The following is a 19,083-nucleotide window of genomic DNA, read 5'->3' as shown; positions in this document are numbered from 1 at the left end:
GCCGAGAATGACATTTCGTTTGGTCACCTTGCACTACGCTCGCGCTTCCAGCAGCAACAGACCATTGCTACATTGGTGCTCATTCATTTCCCCTGTTGTTACATAGAGCGTGATAGTGTTCAATTGTCTGGAGGGGAAATTGCGCGAGCAAGTACGAAGTTGATGGTACGTGAAAGAAAAAAAATGCCTGAATTGCATTGACTGTGCAATATCAACAACAGAGGGTCGAACCGTTTCGGCATGAACCGGTAACCGTTATTTCTTTTTCCGGTTCAGTTCCGGTTCGACACCCTACTATATATATATATATATATATATATATATATATATATATATATATATATATATATATATATATATATATATATATATGTATGTATATATGTATATAAGAAAGAAAATAAGGGTTGGCAGTCAAGACAACCTCGGAAAGAAAGGGGAGGTTGTGGTGGGTCACAGAAAGAGATGAAGAATTTTTAGAGTCAGAAAGAAAGTTGTCAAAAAATGCCCGTCGGGTGGGATCCGAACCCACGACCTCCAGAATACCGGTCTGGGGCGACAACCACTACGCTACCGGCGGGGCTATTCCCCCACCACTTTCTCGGGTATTTATGTTAGGGTATTTTTTGTTTCCTGCACTTGGGGGTGGTAGCCAGCGCCACTCGGACTACTCGGGGTGAAGGGGACCTCCTTTTTAACCCCCAGACAGTGGCTCGAGTGCCTACGACATGTCGAGAGTGGTCGACCAGCGTTGAACCCTCTTAAGCTACCTTTGGCACCAAGACTGCCAGAACAGAGGCCCTCGCTAAGCATGTAGAGAATCAGAAAATGGGAAATGAGGTGCTAGGGGAAAATAAGACAGAAAATAAGGGTTGGCAGTCAAGAAAACCTCGGAAAGCAAAGGGGAGGTTGTGGTGGGTCATAGAAACAGGTGAAGAATTTTCTGAGTCAGAAAGAAATTGGTGAAAAAATTCCCGCCGGGTGTGATCCGAACCCACGACCTCCAGAATACCGGTCTGGTGCGATAACCACAACGCTACCGGCGGGGATATTCCCCCACCACTTTCTCGGGTATTTGTGTTAAAGGGACATACAACCGATTTTTGTCGCGTATATGTTCTCTAGCTCATATGAAAGCCAGCGTTTTATATAGCCCGGTAACGACAAGCAATTTTTAAACAAACTGGCGGAAATAATTTTAATTTGGCAGCAAACTTCCTGAAATCGGAAGGGTGGTGGTTCGTAGTGTCGAAACTTGACACTACAATATGTGTCCCTGTCACGTGACCTGCAAACCTAGCAGCTACTGTAACTGCTGAAACGTTTATTTACGTATTGAAAACCTTTTAACACAAGTATTTGTACAAGCTTAAATAGTATATGTATTTCTAAACATTACTTTGAAAATTCTAAAGACACGCCGCCCGCCGCCACTGGGTTGTTCTCAGTGTGGCTAACTGAGCCACCATGCCCAGAATCAACGGCAGCGTTCAGTAAACAGACCCAGCGAAGGAGCTATGACGATTCTGTCTGAGTCAGGGGCGTTTGTTCTGCCAAAATATTTGATTTTAGTCTCCAAATACGCCAACGGCAGCTTAAAAAAAAAAAAAAGTCGCGCCCGGGGAGAATTGAACTTCCCGCCTCCACAACGTGAAGCCAGATTCTACCTATCGTCTATCCCAACAGATGGCGCATTCGTGCAAAATAGACCCTTGCATTAAAAAAACACATAAAGGAACAGGAAAGCCTGCGATTCACACTTTTTTAGCTGGGAACAAGTTTTTAAATATCGTTTTTTATTTCTCATACAGACAAAAGTATGCTGCCGAGCTACTCTATATCATGGTTGCCAGCATTAGTTTTGGGAGGGACACATACGGCTCGTAGATCAGAAAATTCGATTTAAAAAGTTCTAGAGCGTTATCAGCAAAACCGTTTCTCGTCAAGGTGCTTTAAGTGATGCCCTTTCATTTGGGATAGAGAATATATACTCGACAAAAATTGGTTGTCTGTCCCTTTAAGGTATTTTTTGTTTCCTGCACTTGGGGGTTGTAGCCAGCGCCACTCGGATATATATATATATATATATATATATATATATATATATATTGTAGCAAAGACTAGAGGACATTCCCTGACAGCGCCATTGCCGTGCACCATCGCGGATCATCATCACTGCCATGCTTTTGGCACACCTCATCTATCATCATCCGAAGGAACTGGAAAAGAAGAGGTTCAGCTGGCTCGGCATCACCCCTCGTCTTCTGACTGCTCCCCCGGTGTTCCTGAGCACCAGTAAACCCCTTAACAATTTGGTGGAGTGTGCGGGACGATTATCTTCATCCTGGCCCCCCAGCATCGCGCCGTCTTGGCTCCAGAAGCGATCTTCTCCAGGCTCTTGGACCGCGTCGGCATGCCCCAGCCCCGGTGAGCCATCACGACATCTGTTCCCCAGCACGTGCCTCCAGCCTATGTGACGAGCCGAAATCAGCCGAGACGTGAGAAGCCGCGACCAGACAAGACGACGATGCCCTCCCCCGGCCCCGTTCGCCGGCGCGTCTTCTCAAGGGCTTTGGGCGTTGCTTCATGACTTCGGCTGGCATGGCTGTTCCGGGGCCTGTCTTCACCAAGCTCTTCATCTGCATCCGTGGTGGCAACGACGTCTTCACTTTGTATTATCATTTCATCGTTCGTAATCACTACACTCGCTCACCTACTGAGGCCTCGACCGGGACGGTCTCCCTCGACGGCACCCAGCACCTCTACCAAATGTTACATGGCGGCAGGACAAAGGACGTGAACCATGAGACGGGAGAACGATGCATTTTCAGTATTTACAAGATGTCGGCCATTACACAGAACTGGCGCTGGCTGCGTGCCTGCCCAACTTCTTGGTCTTCGCACGCTGCACCACGTTTGGTTGTTCGCATCCTCATCGTCGTCTTTTAACTATATATATATATATATATATATATATATATATATATATATATATATATATATATATATATATATATATATATATATATATATATATATATATATATATATATATATATATATATATACAGAGAGAGAGAGAGAGAGGAGAAAGACTTAGTACGGAGTGACCACAGTAAGTTTTCTATGGTCGAACGGTCGAAACCTCAGAAGTCATGCAGGCATTGCGGAGTCAGGGTGTAGACGAGCATTCCGTAAGAATACTAGAGGATATTTACAATTGGTACACAGCTACCATAGTTATCCATAAGAATAGCAGTAAAACATCTACAAAGAAGTGCGTCAGGCAAGGAGACACAATCTCTTTAATGTTATTCGCAGCATGTTTACAACACGCATTCAGAACATTGGATTGGGAACAGGTGGGCGTAAGGGTTAATGGATAATACCTCAGTAATCTCCAATTTGCTGATGACGTTGCCTTTCTAAGTAACTCGGGGGAAGAATTGCCATGCATGATTAGCGCACTGGACAAGTAGAGTAGAATTGTGGACCTTAAAATTAATATGCAGAAAGCTAAAGTAATGTTCAATAGCCCCGGGAGAGCACAGCGGTTTGAGGCAGGTGGCGAGGCAGTGGTAGTAGTAAGCGACTATATCTACTTAGGCCAAGTAGTGACCCCGGATCCCAACCATGAAACAAAGATAATTAGAAGGATAAGAATGGGGTGGAGTGCATTCGGCAGGAATTCTCAGATAATGAATGGCAGCCTACCATTTTCCGTGAAGAAGAAAGTGTATAACAGGTGCATCTTACCGGCACTCACCTACGGGGCAGAAACTTGGAGGCTCACTAAAAGGGTTCAACTTACACTGAGGACGACTCAGCGAGCAATGGAACGGAAGATGATGGGTGAAACGTTAAGGGACAAGAAGAGAGCAGAGTGGGTCAGGGAACAAACGCGTGTTGAGGACATATTAGCAGAAATTAAGAAGAAATGGACGTGGGCAGGGCATGTAATGCGAAGGCAAGATAACCGTTGGTCATTAAGGGTAACAGAGTGGATCCCTAGAGATGACAAGCGTGGCAGGGGGCGGCAGAAAGTTAGATGGGCAGATGAGATCAAGAAGTTTGTTGGGATGAATTGGTCGCAGTTAGCACAGGACCGGGATAATTGGAGATCTATGCGAAAGACATTTGCCCTGCAGTGGGCGTAGACATGCTGCTGCTGCTGATGATGATAATGATGATAATGAAGAAAGACGCTAAGGGTCTAACGAGAAACTGGAGCGTGCAATAAGAGGTAGGGGTGGTTTTTCGGGCTACGAGCTGTCTTGACCGCTCCGCGCCTCTGGTTTCCTAAGCACCACCCTTTTCATCCACAATAGATCCCACCCCATCGTTTACCTCCGTGTCATTTGATGTAGGCGTAGGCTATAGGGGCTGTCATGCCAAGAAAACGCGAAACTCTCGTGGTGTAGGGGGCAATGTCCGAAGTGGTTTGTTTTAATGACGAGACATTTTGAGAGGACGGCGATAAAGAAGGTGGAGTTATTTAAATTTGCCGCCAAGGAGGTGGTCAGTCATGAAACGCCGCGGATAACCCACGTGAAGCAGTAGCGAATAAAGCAGTGACCCGTGCTGTTGACAGCAGAGCTAGTAGCCAATTCAAGGATGACAGGACCACCGGGGGAAACGATTGAAGGCGGGACAAGCGGGCTGTTGGGGGAGGAAGGTCGCAGCGGGAGCAAGCAATACGAAAGGAAGAAGGTCTCAAAGGAGGAAGTAAAGGGGACGTGGCCAGGCCATCGACAACGCCACGCAATCCAGGGCGGGAGCGGGCCAACATCGCATCGGTCCCAGCCTCGCCACACGGCCAACGTGTGCATTGTAGGCCCCAGTGGTGACGGCCGGGCGCCTGCGTCCAGTATCTACGCCCGTCAGCCTCTGCTGTGACGGAACCCACATGTGGATGCTTCGGGGTCCTCCCGGGTGCCTCCTGCTGCCAGAGAGACACGCCGGAACGCGCGGCGCAACGATGACGCGGTCACAACTACCGCGCGCATCGACGCCGGCACCATCACCACCACACCAGACGACTATGGCTACCACCTCGCAACGGCCACGCCACATCACATCTGCGCCACGTCAGCGCCGGAGACAGGAGTATATCCTGTGTGATAGGGACACGTAGTCGCAGCATCATGAATGAGAGGTTTGTTGGAAAGGACGTTATAAAGATTGCATTGTGCATGTTTTTTGGGGTTGACTGTTTCGTGTAGTTACTGTAGTGGTTTCTGGCTTTGTTTGTCTTCGTGAGGCTTGTATAGCAGGTTTAGCGTTATTAAATTGCATGTTGTCTTGTTTGTAGTGTAAATTTGCCTGGGAGATTTTGGAGTGTAAAGAAAAATTACGCCCATCTTCCCGCGAGGCAACCCTGATGTGATGCGACGCATCGGGGGGTTCAATTGGCGTTTCCGTTGGGTTGATTCTCTGAATCGCGTGAAACGTTCAGCGTCACGTGCCCGTCGCTTCGCAGCCTTGTCTTCAGTTGAAGTAACGTTGCCATCAGCGTTTGGATTGACGCTGGTACTCGATTGTGTCAAACCACTCGCTGACGGGACTGTTGCTTCCATCGCACTACATCGGAAGAAGCAACGGAGTCGTCGTCGTCAAGCGAAGCACAAGCAAAGTCAAGCGCAGTCAAGCGAACGCACTTCACTGAACCGGCGCTGCGCGCTCACCGCTTTATATTCAGCACTTGAAGGAGAGGAGACGAACGGAGGAGAGTTGCGCATGCGCAGCGAGAGCAAATGCGAGAGAAGCGTCAGCGAAGCGCGCGCAGCTGTTATGATAATGAGACAGAGAGAGCGCGTTGCACACAGCTGTTGGCGAGAAGAACGGAGGAGAGTTTGCGCATGCGCAGGTGGTGTGCGGGCGCCGCGACAACGACAACAACGGAGGGACATACCCGAGAGCAAGAGATGCGTCGCATCTAATGAATGTGCGTTTTGTTAAACGCGCACACAGCTGTCGCTCGTCCGTCCCTCTGAGCCAGTGGACATAACGTGACAGACAGTCTCACCACAAAAGAAGACCCCACGCAGGAAAAAAAACATGCCAGCAAGGGAGGTGGCGTCAAGGTCGTTCACCTGGGCCACGCTTTGCCGAACGCTCTAGGTGAGAGCACGAGCCCCGGTGTGAATGCAAGAACAGGTGGTGTGGAGTGTAACAGGGATGTATGGAGGTCGGGCGCCCGTACCCGTGCCACGTCCAAGAGGTCCTCCACATCTGAAAACCTTGTGCCCTCTTCTCTGGGAGCCAGTCCTCACGTCTAGTTTCCAAAGAAAGCAAACTCGTCTCCAGTAAAGCTGCGTTCGCTACAACGGCGACAGGAGCTCGGAGCGGGCTGCACCACCGGGAGCCACGAGACGTGGCAGGGCCGCACGACGCCGCCACGCCACGACCGTGCTCCGAGAACCGGCGGTGGAAGGACTAGTGCAAGTGACAAATGCGTACGGTGTCCTTTAGTGTTAGTTGAACTCTTTTCCATTTTCGCAGGTGTTTGGTCGTAGTTTTACTTTGCACAGGTAGTGTCCTTTTGGGTTTTGATTAATACAAACTTACAGTCTCGTTTACAGAGCTTCTTCTCTTATTTATTTTTGTTCGAACCTGACAGGGTCTACAGAGAAACTAACAACGAACGCAAATGGGTACACAGAAAAGGACAAGTGATTCCTGGGACCCATCTTTCTCGGTAGCTTGCTCTGTCCCTTGCCGGTATATGTCAAGGACAGTACCTTCGGGGCCAAGAAAATTAGCTAGCTTGAGCCTGCTCAAGTCTGCCACGAATGTTGAAAGCACTAAAAGGAAAAGTACCACCCAAATAAATCAGGAGTAGCGCAAGAGGGAAGGTTTTGGTGGGAAGGTTTTCCGAAGCAAGAAAAAAAAAAAAGACTTTTTAAGAATTAGGGGCACAGAACAGGGTTTAGAGGAAGTATTCGGGTGGGCGACGTGTCACGTGTGGCTCCCCATTTCTGGGTGCTGGGTCAAGCTGGAGGAAGGAGTGCTTGAGCTGGTCATCAAGCTCCATGATGGCTGCTTGGTTTCCGCAGCGGTAGCAGTAATTAGGTGCGCTGAAGATGGTGACCACATTTCGGTCGTGACTCCAGTTGTAACCTTCCATTACGAGTTGGTGAGCTCGGGCCACCAGGGTGAGTCCATTGCTGTGGTTGAAGGTCTCGGAGATGTCCTGTCCGAAGGTGTAGCCTGCTCCTCGGGGGGAGATCCCCCAGCCGCCACGTTCATCCGGATCCGACCACAGCAGGTCGCACATGGGACCCTCGTGGGGGACCTCTTGCAGCCTGTCCAGCTCCCGGATGTGGTCTAAGGTGTCGATGGAAGGCGATAGACCTCCGTGGAGGCAGAAGATCTGGCTGTCCACAAGCGCCGTCAGCGGCAGGTAGTCAAACAGGTCCGTGAAGTGCTTCCACACGTTGGCATTGCCGTACTTGCGCAAGCACTCATCGTAAAAGCCGTACACCTGCGTGATCTGCCTGCTTTCGTGGTTGCCCCGCAGTATTGTGATCCGCTCCGGGTAGCGTACCTTGAGAGCGACCAGGAGGGACACCGTCTCCACCGAGTAATAGCCGCGGTCCACGTAGTCCCCCATGAACAGGTAGTTGGTGTCGGGAGACTTGCCCCCGATCCGAAACAGCTCCATGAGGTCATGGAACTGGCCGTGCACGTCGCCGCACACGGTCACGGGGCACTTCACCTCCTGGACGTTGGACTCCTTGGCTAGGATCTCCTTGGCCTTATCACACAACGTCTTCACTTGGCTTTCTGTCATCTGCTTGCACTCATTGAGCTGTTCAATCCACGCGTCCAGCTCCTTTACCGCTGCCTTATCCTCTACACACATTCTCGAAATGTGTACGAACTTGAAACACTTCGTACAACGCACAGATGAAACGGGGTGACGCGTAGAGGACGAGAGGCGCGGAGTGGTCAACACACAGCCGGTGGCCCGAAAAACCAACCTCTGCCTCTTCTTCCACACTCCCGCTGCGGGTTAGAGCCTTAACGTCGTCTTCTCCGTACAAGGCTAACTGTGGTTACCTTCCGCCGTAACAATTTACCCGGGGGCAGACAAAACTCGCTGAGCCAGTCAAGAGCTACGTAGGTTACAACGTTGCAACCGTGTACATGCACTACCTGGGCTCTGCTTGAATGGCGGCCGTTGGACGTGATGTTGGCGACAATACAGTTGACATAATTAAAACGGGACAGCATCACGAATGGTCCAGCGTAAATGGAAAGGAACTTGGAGTCGTGTCTGGACACTGGAGCCATAGCCAAACATGTTCACTCGAACTATAAAGTTACGGGGAGTTGTCGGTCATCTTACCGGGCAGGTGCTCCGGTAGAGGGTAGTCGGGAGGGGCGGGACGGAGAGGAGGGGGGGGGGGGGGCTCGATTCCCCTTCCCCGGTTGTCAAAAATAAAAGGCTGAGCCCTCACCCCCCCCTCCACCCCCCCCCCCCCCCGCGTCTTGGCTGTTTACACAAGTTGTGGCTTAAAACATAAAGAAATAATGCACCCCTCCGTCAAACTACGACAGTGGTTGAACGCGAAGCTTTCTCGTGATGGATTCCGTTGTCTGCCAATCCCACATTGCGAGTATGTGCTACGCTGGACGTATGCGCCAATTTTCTAGAATAGCCGCAGAAACTCCGGGGCATTCACTCTGTAAGCCTTACGTTCGAGTTTGGAATCTAAGGCGACTCGGTAGGTACCGAGTATACTCACCGTACGCCACGTATACTCACCGTACGCCAAGCAACAGGTCTGTTGCTTGGCGTACGGTGAGTATACGTTTAAAGCGACGCTTTATTGTCCTGTCTAATGTCGTTGCAGGCCAATTCGCTCTGCAGGAAGGCTAACGTTCTCTGACGATGATTATGAATGATTGTGGGTGGAGTGAAAGAAAAAAAATGTTTCCCGTGGCCGGAATCAAACCTGGGTCATTCGCGTTATGATGCCGGTGTCTATATATCCGATTACTCCATTTCGACAAGGTCGAAACGAATGCCTAGCTGCAGGTACCGATTCGCGCCGCACAACCGAAAACAAACGTTAGACTTGTGGAGCGCACCCGGGAGTTGCTGTGGGTATTCTAGAAAAGTGGAGCATACCTCCAGAGTAGCATACTCGCAGTGTGGGACTGGCCAACCAAAGAATGCATCACGAGAAAGCTTCGCGTTCAACCATTATCATCGTTAGACGTAGGCGTGAAAGATTTTCGGAATGGGTGCCGGTTCAAGGTGTTAAATCTCGAAATATCACGTTATATGCATGCTTAACGTCTTAAACATCAAAACGTGGAGTTAGGCCTAACGTCCTGCGGATATCAGCCTTACGGCATACAGAGCAACGTCATTTTCATCATGCGTTGAGCTGTGGGTAACGGCTGTCGGTGCTTGCCTCCGATGTTGACGTTAGACGTCGTATCACCGCACACATGCACCACCCATTAACCTTTAGCGGAGGAGGCGTAACGGAGCCGTCGCCAAGCTTCGCAGTGCAGCGTTTTGATTTTTTTTTTACTTGAAGAACAATTATCATAATCTTCAGAGAAAGTTGGCTTTTCTGCAATGCGTTTTCGCTTACGGACATAATCAGTGATAGGCTGAAAGCTTCGCTTTAAAAGAATGTGGCTCGAGAGGTTTGAACCACGAGGCCCAATACGACTGTGTGATTTTGCCAGAACACACGGCTGGTTTGCCAAGGCTTATCGTAATTAATTCCCCACTCGGCTTGTTTCTCTTTATCTGATAACTTGTTTTTGACACATTACTATCGTCAGAGCTTTTCTGTTGCTGTAAGGGAGAGAAGAGAAAATGATTCTCTTGCCATTTTTTTCAACAGTGCATCTCGAGGGCCACACTGAGTGCATACGATTGCCCTTCACTAACCAATTATTATCCGCATTTATTGCATTGTGTAGGATTCTTGAAGTGGATAAAGCGCCGTTACTCTAAATTAATGGCATTTGATTTAATAGTGGTCGAAAAAGGCAGGACCGAATTCTGTGAAAAAGCTAATAAGACTCCGAAAAAATTTCACCATCTTCCCGTAGGGGAACCATCCATGGGGTCGACTCAAGTTCCCATTAGTTTTCAGTTCGATCGCGGCGTTGCGGGAGGAAAATGAGGGGAGCGTAGCGCACGCGCGCGTCATTTATACCGCGGAGCTACAGTGGTGCCCCCTGCGGAGTATGTGGCGGCTACCGTCACGTCTCTAACCCAAAGCTGGTTCGCATTATCGCGCGCGGAGCCGCAGGTGTTGCCATTCGTGGCGCAATCCCGGAGAGGAGAGGAGCTTCGGAGAGGAGGAGAGGAGGAATGCCGGAGAGGAGAGGAGCTTCGGAGAGGAGGAGAGGAGGAATGCCTCGCATAGTACTCAGGGTTCCCCTACGGGAAGATGACGCGGTGGTTGAACGCGAAGCTATCTCATGATGGATCCTTTGGTTGGCCAATCCCTACGGGCATCCTGCCACAATCATCATCAGCTGTGCCTGGCCAGGCATGCGCAGTGGGTGCGCGGACGGCGGACAACAACGACAAGGGAGGGAGGGACACAGCCCCGAGCATGAGATGCTCCGCATCTAAAAAAAGCTCTCTTGTTTATGAAGCAAAAATATGATCATCATCGCCAGCCCCCTATTTCAAAACACCGCCGAGGCTTCTGGTACGGGGCCTCTATGCGAGCTTGCGAGCTTAGAGTCTGGAGCCGGGACACCCTGCGTACCTATTCAGCACTACATTAAGTTTGGGCGTTGGAAAATTTTTGATGGGGAGGGAAGGGCAAGATGCTGTCGAGGAAGCCCATATAGGAGAAAATATCAAAGCCCTTTTATCAAAATAAAGACGTTAAAACGCGAAGCAGCTTCGACCGTGTCGGAATGGCGAAATAAGATTGGCGTTGGCTTTATAAAGCGAGGACCCGGATTGATTGATTGATTGTAGGGTTTGACTCGCCGACGCAACGCAGGCGATGAGGGACGCCATAGTGGAGGGCTCCGGATTATTAGATGCGACGCTGAGAGGAGCATCTCTTGCCGGCGGCCCTGTCCTGCGTGCTTCCGCTGTCCACGTCCGCACAGCTGCGTCTCTCCTCCGCTCGCCTCCTCTCCTTTCTCCGATAGCGAACACCCTCTCCCAACATCTGCGGTCGCGCTGCGCGCGGCTGCGCACTGTGCGCGTGTGCAGTACTCTCTCTCTCCGCGGTCTCCTCTCCTTCGGGCACGCTGCGCATAGAAGCGGAGTGCCGCGCTCCGGCCGGTCTCTCAGTCGACGGTCGTCCGCGCTTGCGCTTGCGCTTGCTCTCTTGCCGTACCCGAAGATTGCTTGATGCGACGTCAATGGAACCCCCTTCAACGTCGCATCACACCAGGGTTCCCGCGAGGGGAGGTGGGCGTAATTTTTTTTTGGCGACCTGGGGAACTTTAACGTGCGGCGAAATCTCGCACACACGGGCGTTTTTGGTTTTCGCCACCATCAGAAAAGCGGCCGACGTGGCCGGGAATCGAACCGACATCCTCGTGCTCAGCAGCACAACGCCTTAGCCATTGAGCCACCGCGCCGGGTAGGGACCCAGATTCGATTCCGACCACAGGAAGCGTTTTTTTTCTTGAGGCACTTGCTGTGCCTTTATCATCATCACTATCGTTTTGTGACACTCATTGCGTAAACTTGGCTTTCCTGCAATGCATTATGTAGCGACATCGAACGGCATCAGTGAGGCCTAGAAAGCTTCGCTTTAGAAACGTACCATGGCCAGCTGCCTCGTGCTTGACGGTGTTATATCCGTATATCACAAAGGGTAGCACAGCATCCTGATTATTGTGACCGGACGTGACATACATTGATAGCATATTGGTCAGCGTCCGGTTTGTCAAGCTGCTTGTTTGGGGGTGGTATGTGGTGCTCTGACGGTAGATGGAGCCACAGAGTCGCAGTAGTTCTTCGACGACGTCTGCAGTAAACTGCAGCCCTCGGTCACTGAAGAAAACAGCAGGGGTGCCTTAGCGAAGGACAACGGAACGCAAAAGGAAGGACCGAACGTCCAGAGCTGTAGCTGCAACGGGAGCGCTACGTCTCTACGTAGCGACGATGACCCACCGGTTACCATTCGGAGATTTTGGCAAAGGTCGGAGAGGTCGATGCTCGCCTTTGCAAATGGGTACGTAGGGGGCTACACAGGGCGCAAAGGTCCGCAGTGTCAGCATTTTTGGCGCTGACACTGCGCTGGCGACGTACTGTATCGTCAGCGCCGCATTACAGTACAGAAAAAGTGGCCGGATGTAGCATGCGCACAAAATCAACGTGACCCGCTTGGATGACCCTAACGCAGATCGAATTCCCAATCCGTCGGCTGAGCTGTGGAAGCACGAACCGACCAGCTCCGATTGCGAGAACCTGCAGCTTCGGCTGATTGCATGCTCGAAGGCGACTGCAGGATCCAACGGCATCCCATGGAATGGGGGCTTCGCCCACATAATGATTCAATGCCATCAGAGTTAGTTCTCTCCTCCTCCACCGGTGCCTTCGCTGCTTGTGAATATCAGCGCCTCTTGTACAGCTAAGTACCAAGACCAGTATACACCAAGACCACCACTAAGCGATGTTGTCTTTGTAATGCCTAGTATTTCCAATTGGCGCCCGACTAGGGAGACCTGGAGCAGATGGGAGCAGGCCATTTAGTCGGTGTCAATGGGCTTGTCATGATGAAATCTTGCACCACTGTGCTGATTGGTGTCGTTCTTAGCCGATTTCTAACAGACATTTCAAACCACTTCTACCATATCGAGTAGAATGACAGACGACAGCGAAATGAGAGGCGGCAGGCACAGGGACAGTCACGTGGTCAATTTACCGTTTATGCACTGAGCCAAACAGAAAACCATGAACGCGTGGCCAGGGAGGGTTTACTGAAATACGTTGCCTTCTGCACTCTTAGGCAAAAATGACTAACAGTTCATCCTTTGGGGGCATAACAGCCTCTGCCACAATCATTAGTCCCTTTGGGGACTAACTGCGAGGGGACGAACCGTTAGTCCCCAACCCGGATGGTCCGTTCCGACGCTCCCCAAGGACGAACTGCTGAGTCGCAGAAAAAAGAACAAACGTTAGCCCCACCAGGGATCGAACCACCGACGCCCGGAAATAGACGCAACGAACTTGCGCTACCGCTGAACCACGCCGCCGGGTGAAAGTCGCAGAGTAGATAACATTCAAGTATACAGCGTTTAGTTCTGGGCATAACACGGCAGACCCATAGCAACTCGAGTCCGAATTTCTATCCGTGCAAGCGGACGTGACCGCGATTTGCGCTTTGCGCTTTGCGCTTAGCGCTTTGCCAACTTTAGGTACTATTGCTCAGTTTGTTTGTAAGTACAGCCTCACAACTATAGTTTTTTCTCGTATATAACCATGAACTCGTCGTCGCCTAGTTGAGGTAGGAGCTGGGTGATCGGACGACTCATTTGTTTCCGCACAAATAGCGCAAACTAGGTGTATTCTTAGTGTTCGATACATATGTTAAGTGCTCTATGTAACGTGACGGTGAAAGGTGTCGTCTGTTTGAGTGTTAGAATAGGGAAGCAGACCATATTTTCCTGCATCGCCGAAACCAAATTCAGTGTTTCTTTAGCCTTAATTCTTCAAGTTCGCGTCGCTAGACGATTGCGACTGGTAAATGCAAGCGGGTTTTACAGCAGTTGCAGCATTGTCATAGTTTTGGTGCACAAGGCAATTATTTACAGAGCGCAAAAGATAACTTCGAGACGGTTACCTGTAGCGAGCATTTTTATTTTGCAGTTGTCATCAGCAACTACTACGTTTTTTCTCGTCTGTTAAACATTTACATATTTATTACGCTCAGGAATCCACGTTTGCTATTGTCACTAATTTTTGTGTTACTGTTAACGCGCTTGAAAGCTTTCATTGAACGTTATTACCGCGCACGAATCGTATGCAACACATCGTATCAACATAACCTCACCGAGAAGCGTCTGGTCATCGCGCTTCGCCGCTCGTTGCCATTACCCGGCGGTCTATTAACCCTAGGCGATTTTCTTATAATTAACATCGATATTTTCTCATGTGGCACCATCTAAAGGACCTGCTGACTGCAATGACGTGTGTTTTGGAAATCTAAAACTGTTCACAGACATATGCGCGAAAGGTCAACGACGACGCCATTAGGGGATTAACGACGCAGCAAAGAGACTAACTGCATGCGTTTCGTCTTCCCGTTACTCCTTAGCGATCGGCGGGGACGAACAGTTAGTCCGAATTAATGCACACGGCACGTACTCTGCCGCAGATACTCCCCTTGAAGATGAACGGTTGCCCCTGAAGACTAACGGCTGTATTTTAGTCCCTATTTTAGTCCTTTTTGTCTGAGAGTGTGGTAGCTGGAGATAACCACCGTTCACTTGCGGAAGGCCTTGTTGATACACGTTCTATAACGAGTGGTCGGCAGTTTTGGATAATTTGGTAAACGAAGGTCGCGTATACGGCGATCCCACTTGGAGTGAACACAGGATCACGTGGCGCGAGCATCCTAACGGCATCCATCCTAACGAGCATCCAGACCCTAACGGCGCCGCGCGGAGACAGCGCGCATACGCATTGTAAAGGCACGGAGAGTACGGAGCTCATCCCGCGCGTTGCTGTCACCAGGCGGCAGCGGGTCGTCTGCCACTGTATGCTGTCGGGGCTTAAGAAGCCGTGAACTACAAAAATAAGCCCTTCGGCGACGATTAAATCTTTTTTTATTATTAGTCGCGAAGACGCAACGCTTGGCGCAGCAAAGCAAACACAAGTTGCGCTCTTTTCCTATACGACACGCATCGTCATCTGACAGCCGTGAGGACCGCTAGCACAGCAGTCACAGTGAGCTAAGAAACACGTTGCAGCCGCGTAGGCATCGAAAAAACTTTACCATCCTTTCCTAAAGAAATTTGGAAGAATCTTTAAAGCTTGCTGGCATCAAGAATGCGTCAAAAGTGCGTCAGAGTGGGTGCGTCGAAAGCGCTGTGAGCAGATCGCTCACACTGCCCCGTCTTTACGTCACACAGGTTTTGCTGCTGGGCAGTACCAGAACTTCTATTTGTGAATTGTGTCGTGTATTCTACATTTGTACCCACTCCTGCTTGGGACAATTTATTGGCCTACAGTATTGTTACATAGTAATAACATAATAGAACCTTCGCTAAAAGTGCGTCCAATCGATCGTCAAACCTTCAAAGACCCAAATCGCAAACGAAGAACGAACCCATGCGACGATTTTAGATGCAAGGCATCTCTTGCTCTCGGCTCCGTCGTCCGTCGTCCGTCGTCCGTCGTCCGTCGTCCGTCGTCCGTCCATCCACCGGCCCAGGAAAACATCGGCAACAATGCCGCTCCAGGAGCCCTTTAAGGGGAAGCGTGTTCGTCTCGTGCCGGCCCAGGAAGACACCGGCAACACTGTCGCTCCAGCATCTCATGGTCGGAGCTAGGTCACTCCCTTGTTGTGGCGCCGTCCACACCCCCACTGCGCATGCTCGGCTCATCTCGGGCCGGCCCAGGAAGACACTGGAAACACTGTCGCTCCAGCAGCCATTAAATGGTAAGACACCACCGGGCGTTCAGCAAGCCGGGCATGCGCAGTGGGGGTGTGGACGGCGCAACAAGTACAAGGGAGGGGCATAGCCCCGTCGCATCTAATAAAATTACACCATCTTCCCGTACGGGTACCCTGAGTAGTATGCGAAACAGCCATGGGCTCAACGCAATTTGCCATTTCGTAGTTCCGGTAAGTGACAAGTGTGGTGGTTACCATGGAAACCAAGCTGTAAATATAACGGTAGCTACGTACCTCAACCTAACGGAAACGACGAACTGAAAACTAATGGGCATTTTAATGGACCCCATGGCTGCTTTGCATACTACTCAGGGTTCCCCTACGGACGGGAAGATGGTGCAATATTTTTTTTGGCCCACTGAGTAAACGCATATATATATATATATATATATATATATATATATATATATATATATATATATATATATATATATATATATATATATATATATATATATATGTCTATACGGTCTATACGTATACGGGTACGTGGTTCATGAGACAAAGGTATGCTATTGCACTCCTCCTTCATGATTGATGCGTGTATTGTCTTATCTAGAACCATTCTTTTTTTCGCCATTTCTAAATATCCGTTTTGACGCAATGGGAGCCCGGTTTCACGCAGGCGCCGCGTGTCCAGAGGCCTCATCAGAACTTTTCGGTCGACCAACTGGTCATGGGAGAAAAGCATTAGTTTTTTTGACAGGACACCGCCAGCCCCACTAAGAAAGCTTTCGCTTTATTAACTTCAACCAACGTGGTTTAGAGTTGCACCTGCCTAGAACAGCGCAGTTTTACGACCATGAATCAGGAAGCCAAGAAACGTCCCTGACGCACTCTTCCATGGCTCAAGTGCAATGTTATTTGGCCTGCGAGTTTCTATAACTCAGGCAGTGCATAATAAATTGGCGATAACAACAATTCTCTTTATTGAGAGAATCTCCCGGTTGGAACCGTGGACTCTGCCACTCAAAATTAAAGATAAAAATTTCAGAATAAAGTAAAAAACGTTCAAGTTGTCGTCAACGCACAACTTGCGATACTTTGGCTGCCGCTCGGCCCACTCGGGCGCTAAGCGATGAAGTTTTGCGTGTTGCCACTACACCATGAACGGGATACTAACGCATCGTCTGTGTTGTTTAACGATATATGCTGCGCTGGGCGTTAAAGTGAAAAGTTGTGCAGTGAAGCCCAGCATTGCCCCCGAGCTTTGCCGGTAAGCTAGCTTCTCAAACGAAGAGCCTCAACCCTGCAGTAACGCAACGCTAATTATGCAAAGATACATAGTAAGCATGTGGCAGAAAATAACCAGATTAAGAAGCAAATTGGAGCTACTGTTAATCACGAGATGAGACAAAACACACAAATATACACCAGAAATGAAAAGGCCTAGAAAAAAACGCAAGAAGTCGAGATAAGTATTTCTTTAAACGACGTTCAAAGTGAGCAAGTTTTTGCGCGTAATTATGCCCACAAAGATAAAACTTCCGTAGAAAACGACGCCCCGTGCTTATGGTGCGCGCGGTAGCCGCGTATCATCAGGACGGTCGAGCGTAGAAGACGTTCCGCAGCTCGCGATGAAACCGTGACAGCTCGTGCCAGCGAACCTCACGTTTGCGGGATGACGGTGGTGTCGTGTAGGAAAAGGCAGCAATTTGTGTTTGCTTTGCTGTATCAAGCGTTGCGTACGCGCGAAAAAAAGCTTTAGTCAGCGCCGCAGTATTTATTGCTGCAGTTCACGGCCACTGAGAACGTGGACTGCTTCTTTAACGCCGGCAGCACGCAGTTAGCAGACGACGCACTGCTGTGTGATGACGCAATGCGCGCGATGAGCTGTTCACTTTATAATTTGCCCCTGCAATGCGCATGCGCGCTGTTTCCGTGCGGCGCCGTTAGGATCCTCCAGCAGAGTGTGGTAGTAGCAGGCGCCTTGCGCTCCCGTGTTTTCCCTAAGTGTCTCTGCAATAGTACATAGAGTACTTTAGGTGGGGAGTACCTTATAGGACCGCACAATGCCCGTCCGCGTCCGCGCGCGTAGCATTTGCAATCGCAAAAATTACACATGCACCGGCAGGATTCGAGCCTGTGTCTGGTAGACCAGACAGAGTTAGTGTCAGTCGTCTTCCCCATTGGGCTACGACCGTGAGTTAAACGGCTTACTCCCTTAAACGGTGAGTCAAACGGCTTACTCCCTCGCCTGTAACGGTGCGGAGTACCTTAGGACCTCCCAATGTCCGCCCGCGGCCATCCGTGCGCACACCACCATCAAGCGAAAATCAAGCGAAATTGGATTTGAGCCGTGAGTTGCAGTTTCATTTAGGGAATAATCAAGGTGCAACTCATGACTCAAATCGAATGACGGTCGGGGCGCAAATCGGATGTCACTCGAGGCGCAACTTGGATGTCATTTCGAGTCCCCGTACTCCGCACCCTCGTCATCATCCACGGAGTGGAGATGAGGCCATTTTTTCTGACGGGTGTCTTTCGGGGGTAGCGAGGAAGTTGAGGCAATCGCCTGCTATTGTGAAAGTTGCAAAACGAGAAAAAAATAGCTATCTGTTAACGAGCGTCTCTAGTAAAGGGGGGGGTTAATAATTCGTGAGCACTACTTCCGCGTTCCTTTACTCGGTTCGCGCCACGCAAGTGAAGCCAGGAGCCTGTAGTCAAAATTCCCGCTGCTTGCAAACCATCGGCCCGACATTCTTCCCATTGGTTGCGAACATGGGTATGTGCCGGATTTCTGACTACCCCATTGGCCACGACGCGTCAAGGGGCTGAAGGAAAAAGAGCGATGATGAAAACGCCGAAATTTAACCAGCAGAACTGCTGGCGCAGCAGAAGAAGGGGGTAACGGGTGTACCCGGCGGCACGACTTCCAATCAAAGGCCAATCACATGCACGCGTAAAATCGACGTACTCGCACAACGACGCAAACCGGCGTAAGCGCGTAAGGAACCGGCGCACTCCGGCGTACGCCGAATGCATTGCTACGCGCTTGTTACGCCCAAGTCAGAGCCCGCCAGACATCGACGCAAACTTTCGGGCGCACGGTGCTGACGTAGGCCTCTGGCGGTGATGTTATCTGGCGGTCAGGTCCCATAACAAGACAGCAAATTGATAAATAAGCGAGGTTTACTATTCATTATGCGATTAAATAAAGTAATTTGTAAAATACGGGGAGCAAATAACCGGACAAAACACGCGAAGCAACGACCAGCTATGGGAGCAAGGCAGTTTACGCCAAATGTAGCGGAGGGTTTTGTGCCTGCCAAGTATGCATACTAATCCTTAACGTTTTCTAATGTCCCAAGAACTGTTTCTGTATTAAATATACGTACTTTTGTGAGGATAGGCATTATTTGTTTTATTTGAGTTAAAATGCAGTTGAACTGGTAGCCACAAAGCTGAGTCCGGTGTAGTCGAGCCACACTGCGCGGCGCATTGGTTTACG

At 50.0% G+C, this 19,083-nt stretch overlaps 1 pseudogene; it reads right to left on the bottom strand.

Moving 5' to 3' along the window:
• Window positions 1-6,928: 6,928 nt before the first annotated feature.
• Window positions 6,929-7,864, bottom strand: LOC144167460 (serine/threonine-protein phosphatase 2A catalytic subunit beta isoform pseudogene; annotated as a pseudogene).
• Between the last annotated feature and the right edge of the window lie 11,219 nt (window positions 7,865-19,083).

This window comes from Haemaphysalis longicornis, unplaced genomic scaffold (assembly GCF_048455015.1).
Source record: "Haemaphysalis longicornis isolate Haplotype H1 unplaced genomic scaffold, Haemaphysalis longicornis Haplotype H1 scaffold_2, whole genome shotgun sequence".
Lineage (NCBI taxonomy): Eukaryota > Metazoa > Arthropoda > Arachnida > Ixodida > Ixodidae > Haemaphysalis > Haemaphysalis longicornis.
The sequence above is the reverse complement of the archived record's forward strand: the minus strand, read 5'-3'. Positions and strand labels throughout refer to the sequence as shown.